Consider the following 21,366-nt stretch of genomic DNA (forward strand, 5'->3'; position numbering starts at 1 on the left):
ACTGAGCCTGTGCCCTGGAGCCCACAGGCCACAACTACTGAGCCCACGTGCCACAACTACTGAAGCCTGCGCACCTAGAGCCCATGCTCCACAACAAGTGAAGCCACTGCAATGAGAAGCACGTGCACTGCAACGCAGAGTAGCCCCCCGCTCACTGCAACTAGAGAAAGCCTGCGTGCAGCAACGAAGACCCAACACAGCCAAAAATAAATAAATAAATTTATAAAAAAAAAAGAAGACTGAGTAATACCATATTTAAGGAACAATCAGAGGCATGTAGAGAATGCATGGCAAAAAATATACCTGCAAAAAGGGGAGATTCAGGAATAATTATTTTGTGGAAGTTTTGGAGATTACAGTTAGCCAGGAGATATACCATACTGGAAAGAACAGATGATAAGGGTGAGGTCACCACTGTGAGATCAGGTGGTCATGCAGTAAAACAAAAAGAAGGCATGGCCTGTGACTGTTGACCTGTGATCACACAGCTGGGGAAGTTCCCCCAGGGCACCAGGAGTGTCACGTGCAACACTGGGCAGGTATGGGTAGTTTGACAAAACATTTTACGGATTTTATCACGCATCCTCATGGTGGAGAAGCTCCTGCTATTCAGGATCTGCAATCCAACCATTTCTAAAGTAGCAGGTTTAAGAAATTTTGTAACAGTTGGGGAACCCAAGTGGCCACTTATTGAGGATTGTAGTGCCTCAGCAAGAACTGCTTTGATGTGGTCATCAATTCTCCAACTACTCAGCACTAATTAGAAGGGGCTGTATGTTGGAACATGCTGCTTTTCCAGGATTGTCCTTTGATTTAGATATATTTCTAGTTGAAGAGAAGAATCAGTTACCTCTCCTTTGTCACCCTTTCCAAACCCTGTCTTGGATAAGCCAAACTCTAGGGGAATGCTTAGAAGTTTCACCTCATGCTAGTGCTCTCTCCACACCCTATACCCTACCCCAATACTCCTTTTCTGTGTGTGCTTCAGGAACTTTAGTTGCTTCACAAAAAAATGCCAAAATTGGGTATTGCACTGAAGAATCACATTCTGTCTCTCTCCAAAGAAGGGTAGATTTTTAATTTTTTGCTCAGAATTAAGGAAATAAACTAATGCCACATTGTTCTTGTTTTTTCATGCACAGATAAGGAAGAAAACAAGGTTTACTGAAAGAGAACAGGCAAATATTTGTTATTTACAATGTGGAAAACTAAGTTAAACCAGCAGAAGCAATTTTGGCTCTTGTAGCCTCTGAATAATATTCACTTTTCTTGCAAATGATATTTAGCTGAGATCTGGTTTTCAAACTGCGCAAAAGCAGAATTATAATTTATTTCCCTTTTTTATTATGTCTTTGTTTTGAAACACGAATGAGACATTTGCATCTATTAATAACTAAAAATGTAAATGTTATTATTAGCATAGACTAAGTAAAACTGAAACTCTTATAAAAGATGCTACTTAAGGATGCAAGAGAGCCACCTGATGAAAATCAATCAAAATAAGTCCAGAAATGTTTCTTCTACTTGGGCAGAGAATAATGTAATTGGTAAATTGGTAATTACAAAGCCAGAATAGAAGAGAATAGCTACTCTTTAAATAGTTGATTAAGGTTCAATGTGTTTCTCTATAATGTTTTGAAAAAAGTGACTATTTAGTAGGTAAAGGAGAAGACCTCCTGAGATAAACAAATGGAATTAGGTAAAGACGTTTTCTCATTTATATCCAAGGTAGGGGAAATCTCATCATCCTAGTTGACTCATGTTACAAACCAGTTTCATTTAAAAAATGAGCTAAACTTACCATTTGCAAAGATTTCATGTTTCAGGTAAGTGTTTTCTTTCCCGAAGATCACTCATTTTTTGTTTTCAGCTCATTAATTGAAGGCACAATGAAATGAATTCTTAGAAATTCTCTGATATAATTTCTTATGGTATTTTAAGGCACAACACTTAGGATTTCCTGATTTTTTTTTCATTCATTCATTTGTTCTACAAATATTTACTGAGCACCCACAATGTTCTAGGCACTATGTCCAGAACTCTAAATAACTCCCCCCACCATTATAATTTTGCTTTATGCAAAGAGTTGAGAGTGAAAACATTTTTCCTCTCATAATCATGCAAGAAGATAACTTCTTTCTATCTCTTTTCATGCTGAATTTTTTTTGGCATAAACATATTTTCACTTTTGACAACAGAAAGTAAGTTTAATTCTCACCACTGACAAATCTAAAGGCAGCTTTTTAAGTTCTTAAGTTTGATTATCATTTGCTTTGCCTTGCAGGGTGCTAGCACTACAAGGGAATATACTTATCTTCCTTTTTTCTCACTGCCCTTTACACTATTCCTATTGCTCTCCTTCCTAGAACCCTTAGCTAAGAACTCTTATCTGGCTAAATACTAGCAAATGACCTTACTGGCAAACATAGACACAGTGTCTAGTTAAATATGTGTTGACCTGAAATGAATAGACAGATATTTCTCCAGCAAAGATGGGTTTATTTGGGATCAGCAGAGAACTGCAATTCAGAGTCTGCAGCAAGGGTGAGCCACTTGCAAGCCCCTGCAGGGCAAAGGAAGGGGAACTCTTAAAGAGAGGAAAATAAATTGGGAGGGCTGTAGTAAACAAGGAGTTCATGGCTTTTCATTGTCTTAGTCCTTGCCAGGAAAGAAGATGAGTCTTTCTTCTTCCTTTTGGCTCTGCTATTGTCCCAGGGTATAGGAGCTCCCCATTCTGGTCTCCCAACTCTATTTAGTTGAGGTTTCTGTATACTAATTTTACCTATGTTAATTTCTCTAGTCTGTTTAATAGAAATTGACAATAGCCATGGCAGAGATCACCTTAATCGTGGCCTTTATGGGCCACTGGAGACCACCAAATGATTGTTTAAGTTTTGTTTAACTGAGGGAAAAACTATATTTAATCACATTTAGATGGCACATCAACCAACCGAACCAATAAACTAACAAAACAATTTTAGGGAGCCTGGAAACCCAACAGAATATGGCATCACGGGTGATGAATGGGAGGGACCTGAGAGGAAGTGGGTTGGAGAAGATAGCAAATCTCTTCTTATAATTAGATTTTGCAGAACAGTAGTAAGTGTTGATAATTCCTTGATACATTTGCAGCTGAGGGAGGCTGAAATTTCATATGAATGGAGGTGTGTGAGGGTGTGCACTTCCAGTGGATTTTGTAGTGAATTCCTGATCTCAGTTTCCTTATATCCATTTTCCTCCCATCCTCCCTCCCTCCGTTTCCTTCTTCCTTCTTCTCATTTACTAATAAAGCCATATTATTCCCACTTTATGAAGATGAAAATCTCTCTGTCAGGCTCTCTCCAGGTCTTAGACAGATATTAATAATCTTATCCTCAAAGATGTCAGAGAGGTGAGTTTAGTGGCTAAAAGCATGAGTATGGAAATCAGATGGACCTAGGTTCAAGTCTTTATTCTATCACTTGCTATCTGTGTGGCCTTTAGCAATTTATCCTCTCTAAATCTTGGTCCCCTCCTCTGTAAAATACAAATAATAATAGTAGTTACTTTAGAGGTTAGTTCTGAGAATTGAAATGATAAAAAGTAGCACTGAACATGTTATAAGACTTAGACAAACGTTTTAAACATCTTTGAATGAAGAGCTATGATACATGGCACATGAGTTCTGTAAAAAGTGCCTTGGAAATGGAGGTCTGGCATAGGTAGAAGGGGCTCTTCTGCCATTTACTGTTAGCAGGGTGCATGACTTATTTATCATTGTATTCCCAATATCAAGCACTAGTTCTAAAACAATAGTGGGCATTCAGTGTTGGTTTAGTAAATGAGTAAATGAATAATCTAGACAGCCAAAAGAAATTTCATCTTCTGTGCCAAATCTGATTAATTCATAGGATTCAGAAAGAATTATTAGGGTAAATAGCTTGGCTGCACCGGTCAGTCTGCCATGTCTGTCTAGCCAGAGCATAGGTGCAGGGAGCAGCAGCATGTGTGTTTACCGACACATTGACCCAGGCCTTGGCCCTTCATCTAGTAAAGAGGAGAAATCAGAAGTTGGAATTAAGGAGATGGTAGTTCCTTCTGTGTTCACTTGCTGTTAATTAGAAGAGACAAGTAATCTTACCACATTCATCTTGGAAGAATTGGCATCAGAGAAAGTCTGTGTTGGTGACAATCTGAAGCCCAATTATGTAAACCATGAGCACTACTTCTCTCATTATTTCTTTTATACTCAGAAAAACAGATGATCCTTCCATTTTAACTCTTCCCATTATTTTTTAGCTTCTATTTCATTTAGATACTGGAGCATCTTGTATCCAGTTTGCTATTTGACAGGTTTGCTCCATTAAGCTAGGTCAGATTTATCAGTAAAGATTTTTAAAAATAACAACAGGCTCCATCATAAAGACTCAGAGTCACAGTTCTCAGCACGGCACCAGGTATTTGTATTTTTGGAAAGTCCAAAGGTGATTTTGAGGCATAGCTTAGTTGAGAACTATTAGGGTATGAAATGATTTTATTAACTTACATTTGAATTATGGTTTCCTATATTCTTACTTATAGAGCCTTAGTTTCCTCATCTTTAAAATGAGAATAACATTCAAGAGTTACTATGATAATCAGAGATAATACCAACTATTAATCATTAATATTTGTATCCCTAAAGAGATGTTGTAAGGAAGATATTCTAAATCTGAAGGGATTTGAGGAATTTGGAAAAATATAATATTATTATCAATATTAATAGTATTTTAAATTTATAAAATGCTACTATTTTACCCAGAATGATTATGGAATTAGGTACTCTAATTAACTTATTTCCCTGGACTAACCAGAAAATAAATTTTGATTTAATTCTCATTGCTGAAAATCTTCCTGTAATCTAACAGTCTATTCTGCTCAAGAAAATCTAGTATGGTGCACATAACTGGATCAATTTTGATAATTCCAATTCCACAGTGTTATCATTCAGAACAAAAAAAATTTTCATTGGATAGCAATGTAAGCATTGCTTATTGAAGGAGACTAGGATGCAGTATTCAGACACTCAGGATCTATCTGGGAGGTTGTTTTGCTACTTTTTGTTTGGTTCTTTGTTTTTAAAATAAACCATTGTTAAATTCATTCCTAGTTTCTTCAGGATATAGTGTTAAGAAATAAATAGTCCTGTGCAATAGTATTTGATATTAGCCTAGAGAACCCCCTCCTTAATTAGGAATTTTTAAATTCTCTCCCCAGTCAAATAAATGAAAACAAAGAGGACTGGTCCTTTGATATGTTAGCACTTTGGGTTATAGTCTAGGGAGAATGGGAGTAAGGAAACTGAATTTCCTGCTATTATAAGCCCTGTGCTTTCAACACTACTTGGGGGCTATTATTTATATTCCAAACAGTAAAATGATCACTCTCTTACAGTAATACTTGCCTTACCAAGTTCTCATGGAGATAAAGTGTGTTAACATTTGTGAAAGCAAAGAAGGGCTTGGTCCTTGTCTGTCTTGTTAACCAATCCATCCCCAATGCCTAGAAGAGAACTTGAAATATATGTTGAGTGAATGAATAAATGTTATTCTTCCTTTCCTCATCGTCTGAACCACCCTTGAACTTTTACTGTACCTTTCTAATGGCATTTATCATTTTCAGAGTTGTAGTCTTGTTTGTCATACAATCTCTTGTATTATACAATAAGCTCCTAACAGGGCTTGTGTCTCGCACTACTTTGTTCCTCCACAGAATATAGCATAGTATTTGACATAAGAACTCAATGAATATATGTTGAATGAATGTTTGTTGTAAGCAAATCCAATTACATAAATAGTATATATAATGAATGATCATCATGTTGTTTTCATAAACAGCGTTGACTAATAATAGAAATACTCTATCCCAAACCTTCCAAGTGAATTTAGCAGAAAGAGAATTACTGAGAATATCTTATATTTTTCTTCAACATTGTTGGATAACACTACTCGGTTTTAAAACTCTTAACACATATGATGACGGTTTTAATAATATTTAAAGTCACACAAATATGTAAGACCTATTATAATAGACTTTTTTGAGCACTGAAAGATATTCTAAGTAGTGCAGGTCTTTGTTTTTGTAGAATGCTGCCAGCATTAGGCTCAATGGGAAAGAAGGGGAAATTGAGTTGATTCCTTATTTTTAGCCTCCCTTAGATGATTGTTATTCATTATTTGCTAGGTTACCTGGGGGTATACTTCATCAACTGTGATGCATTTAGCATGCAGCTGTTTTGTGTCTCCTGAGATCCAGGCTTTCTCAGCCTACCACTCCTCCTGAAATCTCCCCACTGCCTCCCAAAGAAGTAGTGTGTCAATATTTTGTTTTTATTGATAGCCACACAATTCACATTCCACTTCTTTCCCTAAAATTTTTTCATTATGTGATTGTATCTGCTGGCTTAGCCCTTTCATGCCAGCCATTTATTTTGCCCCCAAGCATCTGGTCTTTAAAAAAATAATGCATCTTGCTGGTTTATTGAATAAGAGATATATGGCTGTGCTTATAGTCAGGAGTGTCTTACCAAAGTACTTCAGTTTCCTCAATACTGTGTTAATTCTCATAATGACCTGCCAAATTTCCTAGTCATTATGTGATTATTTTTCTTACATTGCATTAAAAAATAAGTTAGGCTTGATATTGGTTCTAAGACTAAAGACTTTGATACCCCCCAAATACTGTAATACACTACCGAGGCCATCAATTTTCATATGCAAAGTTATTTTGTACAGTGATGAAGTGATAATACTTGTAAACAAAGCAAAAATGATACATGTAAAATATCTCATTTTTAGGAAGATTTGAGCCTGTCTCATATCATATTTTCATCCATAAACTGAAAGTTAATGGCTTAGAAAGAATTCTACTAAAATGTGAGTTCATTATTTGTAAGACAATTATAAAGAGAAAAAGGCAATTATATTTAGCTAACCTAAATATAATTTAAATTCAGGCAATGAGTAGAAAAGGTGTAATGTTTGATACTTATCAGTGTATATTTTTAAATGTTATTTTAGCTGGGTAATAGAGATAAATTTTCAGATTATTAAAAATCTAGATAAAAGTTCTATAGAATTCATAACTTTGATATTATAAAAACTTGGACGATAAATTGTTCATCTAAAATGGTAGCATATCTAGGGATCAGTACCAGGCTAAATAGCTATAACATAGGGAGAAATAGATAGGCAAACATTTAAGAAAATTTTTAAAAGAGCTGGACATCAGAGTGAGAGCACTAAATGTTAATTAGCTATTAGTAGGATGTGATACTCCAATTAGTACTTTCAGTGTCCTAATAACAGCATATTATAGCATTTATCAAAATGTATAGTAAAGATTTATGTGCCCATCTTCTCGATTAAAGTGTGAGCTCATCCTGTGGATTGGACTGTGATATCCATTATTGTATCTGTAGCACCTAACCAAGTGCCTGGCACAGGGCAAGTTTTCATTAATTTTTAAAATTAATTATATATTAATAATCTAATTAATTTAATAAATAGAATAGTAGCTAAAATATAATAATAAAATCAATTTATAGTAGTATTGAGAGGGAAGTAAAATTAAGAACTGAAAAATAAACTATGTACTATAGTTAACATTTGACAGAATCTTTTAAATTATTGCTTCAGTTTTAGAATACAATTTATAAGAAAAATATTGAGAACCTTGATAGGTTAGAAAGAAAACAACATAACTATTTGGAGACATGTGAAGCTTATATTCACATCTGATCAACTCCTCTAAAAAATTCAGCAAATTCCCACTGAATTTTGCTATAGGGATTTGTAAGAGGGCAAGGCTCTTAATCCCAAGGTTTCAAATCCCAAGGTCTATTTAGTTGTTCTTAATGTTAATTTTTAAGTAGATATTAAAATAATGATACTACTTTCTACATCAGTTAGGATCAGGTTAGGCTGCCAGTAACCAAGACCTGATCTCCCACCACCCACCCGGGTGACAAAAGTGGCTTAAATAAGATAGACATATATTTTTCTCTCATGTAAACTTATCTACAGTTAGTCCAAAGCTTAGCTCCATTTTCAAGAGATCTAAGTTCTTTCTCTCTTGCTGTTTTACCATTTTTAACTTATTGACTATGATTTAAAGTGGCTGATCAAATCACTGATTACATTTACACTCCAGCAAATAAGAAGAAAAAAACCAAGAAGGGCCCATTCTTTCCTTCAAGGAGACTTACTGGAATTTACACACAGATTTCTGTGTATCTCATTGGCTGGGTTCTCTATCTGTTCATGAGGGAGAAGCTCAGCTACATATGGAAAGGCAAGTAGCAGTTCCTGTGACATGGTTAAAAAAAACAAAATACATGCCCATGGTAAAAAAAAAAATACAAATAAACAGCGTAGAAGGGTACAGGTGCAAAGTTGAAATTTCCCTCTCACTTTCATGGAATCTGTCATTGTAGTCTGCTTAAACTTTTTTGAATACCCTCTCTTGAATACCCTCCTCATTATTATCCTCAGTTTTTAAAAGAAGAAAAGAACAAACCTATATTTTATAGTTTTGCTTTCAGCCAGAGTACAGATATGTGAATTAGGCTACACCAATTGAAAGCATCTGTGTGATGCTTTGATTTGGAACTGAGTTATGTGGGGAAAGAGGTAGGGTTCGGGACACTCCTTAGCTGGAGCAGATTGTGACAAGAGGCTTCTTGATCTGGAAACAATAGCTGTGGTGGCAACTTCCTGATTCAGCGCTCCCTGACTTTGGCACTGCAAATACATGTTAGTGTTTTTTTACGTGTGATTCTGGTAGCATGATTCTGAAGCTGGTAGCCCATGGGCAGCTTTTTGATTCTGTAGCTCCTTGATTGTGGCAGAGGTAGCAGCTCCATTAGTTGGCTAGTACTGTGGTGTGTGTCTCAGAGTCTTTTATGGATCCTCAGCCTAAGAGCTCTGTTTCCAGCTTCTGCAGAAATACTTTCAGCTTAAGAAACTAAACATTCCTATAGAATTGAAGCTCACTAGGCAGACCTTCCTGACCAGAATCTCTTCTATCATATATACAACCCACTTCTTCCCATACCAAGATAATCACTATCCTGAATTCGGTGTTTATTATTCCCATGCATTTACATTTTAACCTATGTGTATCTCCTTAAATATATAGTACATATATAATACTGTTTTATGTGAATTTACTTATATATGAATGACATTATTCTTCAAGTATTCCTCTGTAGCTTTTTTTTTTTTTTTTTTAAGGTACGTGGGGAGTTTCTTGCCTTATGGGAGGTCTGAGGTCTTCTGCCAGCCTTCAGTAGGAGTTCTGTAGGAGTTGTTCCACGTGTGGATGTATTTCTGGTGTATCCGTGGGGAGGAAGGCGATCTCCGCGTCTTACTCTTCCGCCATCTTCAAGGTCCCCCCTCCTCTGTAGCTTTAACCACCTCACATTATATTTATGAGATTCATCTATGTTGATTCATGCAACTTTGGTTCATTCATTTTCACTATTGCATAGTATTGTATTTATCTATCTTCTGTTAATGTAAAAATTAGTTTTTGCTGTTATAAATAATCCTGTTAAGAACTCACCTTTAAAAAAAAAAATCTATAATCTATGTCTCCTTGTGTGCACAAGCACAAGCTTATTTAGGGTGTAAACCTAGGGATAGACTTACTGGGTTACGGTGTTTACATCTTCAACTTTATTAGTTTTAATGTCACATTTTTCTTCAAGATGGTTGTATGGATTTACATTTCTACCAAGTGTATAAGTGTTTGCTTTTATCCACACCTATGTCAACACTTAACATTGTCAGAGTTCTTAATTTTTGCCAATATGATAGGTGTGAAAAATATTTTATTTTACTTTTAATTGGCATTTTCCTATCACTGAGATAAATCATCTTTTAATAGGCTTATTTGCCATTTGAGATAAATGCTTGGTAAATTACCCATTTTTATTCTTTTCCCATTTTTTATTGGGTTGATGTATAGGAGTTTTCTTTTTATTATTATTCTGGATAATAATCCTTTCTTAGTTAAATGTGTTGCAAATATCTTTTTCCAAGTCTGAGATTTGCCTTTTCATTTTAAAATGATAGTGTTATTGAATTTGCCGATATATTTTTTACGGTTTTACGTCTTATTTTAAAAATGTTTCTCTGTCGAAGTCACAAAAATACCCCCCATATTACCCTGTGAAAGTTTTATAATTTTGCCTCTCACATTAAAGTGGTATAATCAGGGAAACAGAACCACTACAAATGATGTAGAATAAGGAATTTCTCTAGGGACTTTCCCTTCTTTCACTGTGGAATTTGGTAAAACAGTCTTCTTTCTACTGTTTCTTCTGCATCTGGTGCTGAGTGTAAAGTCATAGGGCAGACAGTAAGGAAGGAATGATAGATGTGAAATGCTGAGAGAAGACAAAACTAGAAATGTGTGAAACAAGCTGGAACTCACCTTTGTTTTTCACTGGGCAACATTGGCCTCTCCCATTTTCCAAGCCACCAACCTTGTAACTGAGGATGACCTGCAGGATGTGCCGGCTGCCACTCTTGTCATGGAGCTACAATGGCACCTGACCCAGGATGTGGGAAAGGTAAAGGAAGATATCACATTGGAACTCAAGGAACTATGAAACTCAGCTACTCTTCTATCCCAACAAATTCAGCCAGCAGATTGCAAAAAATGTGCATGAGCTGCAAGAGACCCTGACCAACATTAACCTTCAGAGAGTAAGCATGGCTTCTGTTATCTTCGTCTTTTCAAATCTCAAGCAAATTTCTCTGGTCGGTAAACCTAACCACCAAAGACCTATAGAGGAAGGAATTCTAGGAAACATAGTTCAGTTTAGCCAAGTTGACTCTTTACAAAATCATACACAGAATTTATTTTGTGTATTCTATGGAGTAGTAATTAAATCTATTTTGTTCCATATGGATAATTCTAGCCCCACTCCATTCTATCCTCCTCTGATTTGCAATGCCACTTTTGTATCACATTACATTTCATTATATATTTTGTTTTGGAATATTTATTTTGTTCCATTGCTATTTGTTGATTTCTGTGTTACTGCCTTACAGTTTTAATTAGTATGACTTTATTATAAGCTTTGATATCAATGGTAAAATACGTCCCACAATCTTATTTCGTTTTCATTAGGAATATTTTGCTTCATCTGACTCTTTGCTCTTATATGAAATTTTAGAATCACTTGGCATTTTCACTGCAATTGCTTTAAGTTTATATTTTAATTTGACATCTTCATGATATTGAGCCATTTGATATATAAACATGATGTAGCTCTAAAAATATTTAGTCTTTCTTTAATACTTTCAGTAAAGTTTTATAATTTCTTAAGATCATGCATATATTTTTCCTAAATACTTTTTAATGCTGTCATTATTGAAATAGTGTCTTTAAAATTATATTTTTAAAATATTTATTCATGATCTGAGAAATACAATTGATTTTTTTTATATTAATCTCACATCTAGAAATTTTTCTGAACTTTTTTTTTTTTTTTTTTTTTTTTTTTTTTTTTTTGTGGTACGCGGGCCTCTCACTGTTGTGGCCTCTCCCGTTGTGGAGCACAGGCTCTGCATGTGCAGGCTCAGCGGCCATGGCTCACGGGCCCAGCCGCTCCACGGCATGTGAGATCTTCCCGGACCGGGGCACGAACCCGCGTCCCCTGCATCGGCAGACTCTCAACCACTGCACCACCAGGGAAACCCCTGAACTTTTTATTAATTGTATAGATTTTCTTGGGTTTTCTATATATACAACTAATATGTCTGCAAAAATGTCTGTCTTTGTTCTTCTTTAAAGTATTATTCTTATAATAAAAATAAATTAGAATAAATATATTTATATTATATATGTTACATATAATATACAAATATAAATAAATATTATTCTTATAGTTTTACATACTCCAGACCTCAGGCATAATTTTAAATAAAAGTTTTTTGATGTTTACATCAAAGTTTGACAAGAACTGGCTTTGTATTTATACCAGACTCACCTATTGTCACCATTGAAAAATCCTATTTGTAGTCTATTTGCATAGTTACTTAATTTTTTTTAAAAGACTGATATCTTAATGCAATACAACTACAATATTTTTCTTGTGAAAGACAATTTTTAAAATCAAAAATATTTAGACTTTGCATAGTTGTCATATTTTGCAGCTATAAAGCTTTACATTTACAAAATATATTTTCTCTCATAATAAATATAATTTTTTGATGGATTTTTATCACATATGTCTCTGAGATAAACATTATACAAGTAATTTACAATAGAGTTTATTTCTGCTACACCTACTGGAAGTATTACATAGATATGGAAATCAGTAATGTTTTGCTAGTTTGCAAATGTTACATTATTTGCTACTAGAAATACTACATATTTTATAAAAAGCTATATGTTGCTTGAAATTTGGACTTGTTAAATTGTTCATGGTTCACACAGTTATTCCTTTTAAGTTTTAAGCATAGCTTTGAAAATGTGGCATGCTGACCCTCTTTGTATCTAGAGATGCAATTAAAAATAATGGCCTAAATATTCAAGTAATAGTGAGTGTTGGCAATATGACATTGAGGCTGTTCGTTTGACCTTCTTTTGTGGCTTGCAGGCTTGCAGTTTGTTTTTAAATGGATGGCATGTTAAATAAAGATCTGCAGTCATGTCATATTTTTCTCTGACAATTAGTAAGATACAGAAGGAGAAAACTTTTCTGAAGAGAGATTCCAACTAGGCTACTACCCACAGATCAATAACATTGAGTGTTCCAATAATGTAAATATTCTCTAAAACCATCTCTAGGGATTGGAGAGAGATCAGCTTTGTATAAACACGTTTTTTATTAGATGAGTAGACAATAGATGAAGAAAAAAATGTGCTATGGTTCTTCATGGAGTGTTTCTGGGGTTTGGAAATGATTTACAGATATAATCAATTAAAAGACAAGGCACTTTAGTTAAGTATGCCATAATTTGTAACCTGGGAAAAGATTCTGCTTTTAAACATCCTCTAATCTCAATTTAAGAGTGAAAGAAATTTCCTCTGACCATCCATATTAAGTGCCCTATTTTTTTATTCTCATAATTTCCTTTGTAGAGTTTAATATGTTTTTATTGATAATTGAAAAGAAGTATGATTTTTTATTTAATTTCTAATCATCTGGATAATTGTTAGCTTTACAAGAGCAGAAATATATCTATCATTTTTCACTAATGTAATCCCAGAAGCTAGCTTAGTGGTTACTTAATAAATATAATGAATTAATGAATAAATTATGAAAAACAAACATTGTTATTTCTTGAGAAATAAAATATTATCTAACTGCCTTCAATTGCAACAACACAGAATTTGGGGCTAACATAGGTACAAAGGAATTTCTTGGGTGTATATCAGGCAACTCATAGAATCAAAAGATGCAACAACCAGAGCCACTTTAGGAGTCTAGACTGTGAAAACTAATGGACTGTCTCCCAAAGACACTGCTGTCAAAATAAGTTAAATGTTTTTAGTTTTCATGTCACTTTGAACAAGATTAAAATTCTAGGGAGAGAATAAAAAAAAATTGCTTTCTTTGAGAAATACAGGGGATCAAGGAGAAATTCATTGTCTCTCCCTCTCTTCCTCCCTCCTTCTCTCCTTTCTGCCTTTTATATTTACTCACGTACTTAAGATTTCCCCGCCTTTATTGTTTCTTTTTGATTTGAGTTACTGCTGAAATTTCCTTTCAACCTGAAAGACTTCCTTTAGTTTTTTCTTTTAGATGAGGTTTGCCAGTAACAAATTCTCTCAGCTTTGTTTCTGTGGGAATGATCATTATTTTAGTTTCATTTTGTAACTATAGTTATGCTAGATCTAGAATTCTTGATTGACTGTTTTTTCCCCAAGTAATTTAAAGATACCATTCCACTTCTTTGTAGTTTCCACTCTTTCTGAGGAAGAATATAGCCTTTAATCATATTCTTGCTCCCCTGTCTTTGAGTTATTTTTCTCTTTCTGCTTTCAAGATGTTTTCTTTGTCCTTGTTTTTGAGCAGTTCGACTATAGTGTGTCTAGATCCTTCTGTGTTTATTATGTTTGGAATTCACTTGGGGTTCACAGTATTCCTGGAACTAATAAGTGATTAAAGCAAGATGGAAGCATACAAAGTTGACCTACAAAAGTTAATCATTTTCCTATATACCAGCAATGAACAAGTGGAATTTGCAATTAAAACCACAATACCAGTTACATACATTAGCGCCCCCCAAAAATGAAACAGGTATAAATCTAACAAAAATGTATAAGATCTATATGCAGAAAACAGTAAAACCCTGATAAAAGAAATCAAAGAAAAGAACTAAATAAACATAAACATATTTCATATTCATGATAGGAAGGCTCAATATTGTTAAGATATCAGTTCTTCCTGACTTGATCTAGAGATTCAATGCAACCTAATCAAAATCCTTGCAGGATATTTTATGGATATCTATAAACTGATTTTAAAATTTATATGGAGAGGCAAAATACCCAGAAGAGGCAACATAATGTTGAATAAGAAGAACAAAATTTAAGAACTGGCACTACCCAACACTAAGACCGTAAGGGAAAAACTCTGTTTCTCCTTATTCATTACTCATCAACACTTCTGATAACACATGTGTGGAAATTCATGAATTCTCCAAGAAATTCTCCAATTCTTTGTAGACACCAACTGAGTGTCCTGCAATTCAATTCAATTCCGATACTGCCTGGAGTAAGTATCATATTACACAGTTTAAGAGTTCAGTCCCGCAAACTTCGTCTCCCCACCAATCTCAGATGCCAGTTCACAAGTCCAGGTGTTTCTGACTGACCAGCTCTAAACCAGAGGTTCCCATGACCCCCTCCCAAGGTTTGAACATTTGCTAAAATGGCTCATAGAACTCAGGAAAACAGTTTATTTACTAGATTAGTGGTTCCTTGTGAAAGGATACAGTTCAGGAACAGACATATAGAAGAGATATACAGAGCAAGTTATGTGGGAAGGGACATGAAGCTTTCATACCCTCTTCAGGCATGCTACCCTTCCAGCACTTCGACTTGTTCACCAGCTTGGAAGTTCTCTGAATCCTGTACGTTAATGAATTTTTATGAAGGCTTCATTACATAGGTATGGTTGATTAAATCATTAATTCAATCTTCAGCCTCACCCCAACCCTGGACATTAATTACTTTGGGCTAAGAGTTCCACTCCTGTAATCACATGGTAGTTCCCCTAGAAACCAGCCTCCTTAGGGGCTTTCCAAAAGTTATCTCATGACATAAACTCAGGTATGGTTAAAAGGGACTTATGAATAACAAAACACACTCCTTTCCCCTTTTTTGCTCTTATCAGTTAGGAAATTTCAAGGATTTTAGGAGTTCTAGGCCAGATATGAGGATGAAGACCAAATATACTTTTTTTAAATTGTAAATCACAATGTCATAAAGATTAACTATAAAACTACAGTAATTAATACAGTGTGGTATTGGTGAAAGAATAGACAAATCAGTGGAACCGACAAGAGAACCAAGAAGAAGACCAACATAAATATAACCAACTGAGTTTTGGCAAAGGGACAAAACAAAGACAATCGATTGAAGAAAAGATATTCTGTTCAACAAATGGTACTGGAAAAACTGGACATCACATACAAAAAATGAACCTAGACACCTTTCACAAAAATTAACTCAAAATTGATCATAGACCTAAATGTAAAGCACAAAACTATAAAACTCCCAGAAGATGATATAGGAGAAAATCTAGATGACCTTGGGAGTGGTGATGACATTTTAGAGAAAACAGCAAAGGCATAATCCATAAAAATAATATTTGATAATCTGAACTTCATTACAATTAAAAGCATGTGCTTTGCAAAAGACACCATCAGGAGAATGAGAAGACGAGCCACAGACTGGAAGAAAATAGTTGCAAAAACTTATCTGGTAAAGAACCCTTTTACAAAACGTATAAGGAACTCAACGATAAGAAAATGAAAAACCTAATTAAAAATTGGCAATATACCTGAACAGACACTTCACCAAAGAAGATATACAACAAATAAGTGTATGAAAATATACTCAACACCATATGTCATTAGGGTAATGAAATAAAATTCATATTTTATGGCAAGAGAAGAAAAATTTAAATGTGAAAATTTTCTCTGTCCATTTTGGCTTCCTCCCTCCACTTTAGTGTCTATCGTGCATCTGCATTAACCTGACATCCTTAGGAGGTAACAATTCCTTCTTAATCTTGTCAGGTATCACTTTGTACGTGCCGATCTTGATTGTGTAAACTGTCAGTACGTCGATAAATGATGTATACATCAATTTTTTGTCTCGTAAACATTTATAACTGTGCTTTGATCTCTGATGGGTGGAACAGTCCTCAGAATTTTCTGAAAAACTGTCTCCCATGTTATAATCCTCAAGTTGACTTCAATAAAATTTTCCATTTCTTGCTTAGACTATTGATTATTTTTTTTTATCAACACGAGAAATGCAAATCAAAACAACGAGATACCACTACATGCCAATCAGAATGGCCAAAATCCGAATGCTGACAACACCAAATGCTGGTGAGGATGTAGTATTTATCCAAAGGAATTGAAAACATGTCCACACAAACTTACACATGGATGTTTATAGCAGTTTTATCCATCATTGCCAAAACAGTAATACCCTCTGTTCATTCTTTAAATTATTCTTTCCTAAGAGTGCCCAGGATTTGATCTTTGTTCAGAAGCTATTTTCTTTACTTTAGTATTGTTTGCCATCTGAAGGCACCATAAAAATTTAAAACTACTAAGTCCTGGATCATTTTTGTTTAATAATTCTTATCTCTTTCCAATCACATTTTACTGCAAAAAACTTTAAGAAACCAGGTAGCACCTTCAACATTCTACCCTTGAAATCTGTTTAGCTAGATCACCTAGTAAATTAGATACATTTTGTACTTTCTACATTAGCATAAGCAACAGCATTGCTAAACTTTCTACTATTAATGCAGGGGATTCCTATCCTCTGATTTCCAATAAAAGTTTTCTTATTATCATCTAAGCTCTCACTATAACCTCCTGAAAGCCATTACACATCTGATACAAAAGATTTCTTCAAGGCACTTTATATTTTTACTAATACTCTCCTCAAAGTTCCCCAGCTCTCTGCCCAAGTATCAAAATCAGTACTTGTATCTAGTGCCACGTAACAAGTTGCTCCATAATTTAGCAGCTTAAAAACAACATCAAATATATAGACATTGTTGCATTTTTCAGCCAACATGTACATAGAGATCCAAACTGAATCCCTGAGACAGTGTCATCCTAGAGCTGAAAGATAATGTTTAAATAGCCTCTGAGGGGGCTGGATTAACTTTAGTCAGAGAAATATGTGTACAGTGGATTATTTCTAGATCTATTATTTCTAGGTATATTTTGTCCAACTGTATTCATAGGAAACAGGTCAGAGAAATGTGGAAAGTATAATGTGTGTGTGTTTTAAGCACATAAGCTATAAAGAAAAGAGGGATTATTCATAACTGTATTTCATAACTGCAAATGAACTTTTTTCAAACTGGTGAGTTGTCTATTCCATTTACATGGGTATTAAGTGATTTGTTGATTGAGTCTTATATATATATTTATATTACTATTTATATCCCTTTAAGCTGGATAGATAAAAGGAAAGTTAGACTATAAGAAATATTCTGTTGTTCACTAAAAGGAAAAACAGGAGTTCAACATAGCTTTTGTAATTTTGAATTTGAGCATGATGGGTGAGGATAAACATGGGACAGGAGGAAAAGGAAATCTCTTAGAAATTGCTTAAGATATTTAGTAATAAAAATGATATGCAACAAATCTAATTTAATTAAACTTAGAATCATAACAGACCCCGTTGAAGAGCTAGTGAAATGCCTTTCTTTCATATATCTCCTTACTGCCGAAATGCAGTACATTAAAATAAGAACAATAGTTTCAAGTAATCTCATCTGAAACTCCATCTGATTGAATGAGAAGATTTTAATTAAAACTGGACTTTATTCAAAAAGAGCTATTGTAACAAACCATAATTAAGTTGATTTTTTCCATAGTGCATAAGTCATGCATTCACTTTTTAAATTGTATTTTGTTCTCCTATTGTTATACTTTTACCCTTAATATTTCTGTTTGTGTATTCATAACGAATTATGAATTTTCTATTTTTCTATAACAGGCATTATTCAGTTATGTCAGTGATGATCCTTCTAGAGATATTCCATCTCTAGAAACTTTTGGAGACCTTTCCTTCCTTCATCATTCTCATTTTTAGTCATACCAATAAATAAGAAACCATTTCTTGCAAAACTCCTCTGCTATGCAATTTCATACATAGATGTAAAACAAATATCATTATATTTCTGTTTTCTTCTATCAAAATTAAAAATAATTAACTAAAAATATAACTCAATAGCCTGATTTACTTGAGAACAAACACATACACACATACACACACACACACACACACACGACATAATACATGCTGCATATTGAACTACGTGAAGATGTGAATATAAATATAGAGGAAAATAGCTGATATATATGCATTCACTGCATGCGTTTATACCTAAGATGTTCCATCAAATTCTTATAGAATGACAATGCAGTTGGTTCAAACAATGACTGCTAATTAAAACAGCTTTGTCCAAAGACATACATGTGAAATAATAATAGCTCCTGGTGATTGGCTAGGTAGGGGGTAAGTATTCCATGATCTCACAAAGGAAATTGCTGGTTGTTTATCCTTTTCTTCAATTTTTATGCTCTTTTTAAAAGCCTCAAGTAAAAAAAAGAAAACTTTTTTTAAAAATTATTTATTTATTTATTTATGGCTGTGTTGGGTCTTCGTTGCTGTGCGAGGGCTTTCTCCAGTTGTGGCAAGCGGGGGCCACTCTTCATCACGGTGCACGGGTCCCTCACTATTGCAGCCTCTCTTGTTGCGGAGCACAGGCTCCAGACACGCAGGCTCAGTAGTTGTGGCTCACGGGCCTAGTTGCTCTGCGGCATGTGGGATCTTCCCAGACCAGGGCTCGAACCTGTGTCCCCTGCATTAGCAGGCATATTCTCAACCACTGCACCACCAGGGAAGTGCAAAAAGAACTTTTTATAACTTTTAATTTCAAGAACTCTGAATTTTTAATTATTTAAATTAAATATTGAGTCTATAAAGTAATATTTATAAAATATATGTGTATCATACAGCATGTATATGTATCCGTCATATGGTTTTAAGAAAAGAATATTGCCGTTTACTTGGCAATCTCTTGTACGGCCTCTCAAATCCTAATCTTTTTCTTTCAACAACGTTCTGAATTTTGTACTTGTTATTCCCTTCCTTTTCTTTATCTTACTATATATTTGTATATCTATACAATGAATTTACAATAATGTTTACTTTTGCATGTCCTTCATATTATAACATAAACGTACTTTGTAAATTTGTTTACAACTGGCTTTTATCCCTGCTCAACCTCATGTTTCTAAGATTTATTCATGTTTTAGCATGTAGCAATAATTTATTCATTTTCACCACTGTATAGTCTTCTAACATATGAATATATCAAAATTTATTAACTTATTTTACCCCCAATGGATATTTTGTTTATTTACAATTTTCTGCTTCTACAAATAATGTTGCTATGTACATTCTTGAACAGTTCCCCTGGCACATGTGCATAAGTTTGTTTAGGATATACAAGTATGTGAAATGGCTGCATTACAGAGAATATCAACTTTATAAAAGAATACTATATTATTTTTCAAAGTGGTTTGAACAGACACTTTACCAAAGAATATACACAGATGAGAAACAGAAGAGAACATCACAATCAGATGTCATATTCTTACACATGTTTTAAAATAGCTAATGTGAAGACTGACCATGCTGATTCTTGGCAAGATACTAGAGAATCTGGGACACTCATAACTTTGCTGCTTGAACTAACAATTCCTTTAAAATATGTTAATATCTATTAACATATTTATACCATTCTATTCAGAAATTTATTTTTTCTGTTTTTTTGTTTCATGTAATATGTTATTGGGTACATACACATTTAAAATTGTTATGTAATGTTATATTTTTCTTTACTAATGATTTTTGTCTTACTGATATTAATTGCTACATCAACTTTTTCTTTTTTTTACATCTTTTTTGGAGTATAATTGCTTTACAATGGGGTGTTACTTTCTGCTTTATAGCAAAGTGAATCAGTTATACATATACATATGTCCCCATATCTCTTCCCTCTTGCATCTCCCTCCCTCCCACCCTCTCTATCCCACCCTTCTAGGTAGTCACAAAGCACTGAGCCGATCTCCCTGTGCTATGCAGCTGCTTCTCACTACCTATCTATTCGACGTTTGGTAGTGTACATATGTCCATGCCACTCTCTCACTTTGTCACAGCTTACCCTTCCCCCTCCCCATATCCTCAAGTCCATTCTCTAGTACGTCTGCATCTTTATTTATTATTATTTTTTTAACATCTTTATTGGGGTATAATTGCTTTACAATGGTGTGTTAGTTTCTGCTTTATAACAAAGTGAATCAGTTATACACATACAATTTTGTATCCTGCTACTTTACCAAATTTATTGATTAGCTCTAGTAGTTTTCTGGTAGCATCTTTAGGATTCTCTATGTATAGTATCATGTCATCTGCAAACAGTGACAGCTTTACTTCTTTTCCAATTTGGATTCCTTTTATTTCCTTTTCTTCTCTGATTGCTATGGCTAAAACTTCCAAAACTATGTTTAATAAGAGTGGTGAGAGTGGGCAACCTTGTCTTGTTCCTGATCTTAGTGGAAATGGCTTCAGTTTTTCACCATTGAGGATGATGTTGGCTGTGAGTTTGTCACATATGGCCTTTATTATATTGAGGAAACTTCCCTCTATGCCTACTTTCTGCAAGGTTTTTATCATAAATGGGTGTTGAATTTAGTCAAAAGCTTTCTCTGCATCTATTGAGATGATCATATCGTTTTTCTCTTCAGTTTGTTAATATGGTGTATCACGTTGATTGATATGCATATATTGAACAATCCTTGCATTCATGGAATAAACCCCATTTGATCGTAGTGTATAATCCTTTTAGTGTGCTGTTGGATTCTGTTTGCTAGTATTTTGTTGAGGATTTTTACACCTATGTTCATCAATGATATGGGCCTGTACTTTTCTTTCTCTGTGACATCTTTGTCTGGTTTTGGTATCAGAGTGATGGTGGCCTCATAGAATGAGCTTGGGGTGTTCCTCCCTCTGCTATATTTTGGAAGAGTTTGAGAAGGATAGGTGTTAGCTCTTCTC

Source organism: Neophocaena asiaeorientalis, unplaced genomic scaffold (genome assembly GCF_003031525.2).
Source record: "Neophocaena asiaeorientalis asiaeorientalis breed wild unplaced genomic scaffold, Neophocaena_asiaeorientalis_V1.1 scaffold15, whole genome shotgun sequence".
Classification (NCBI taxonomy): Eukaryota; Metazoa; Chordata; class Mammalia; order Artiodactyla; family Phocoenidae; genus Neophocaena; species Neophocaena asiaeorientalis.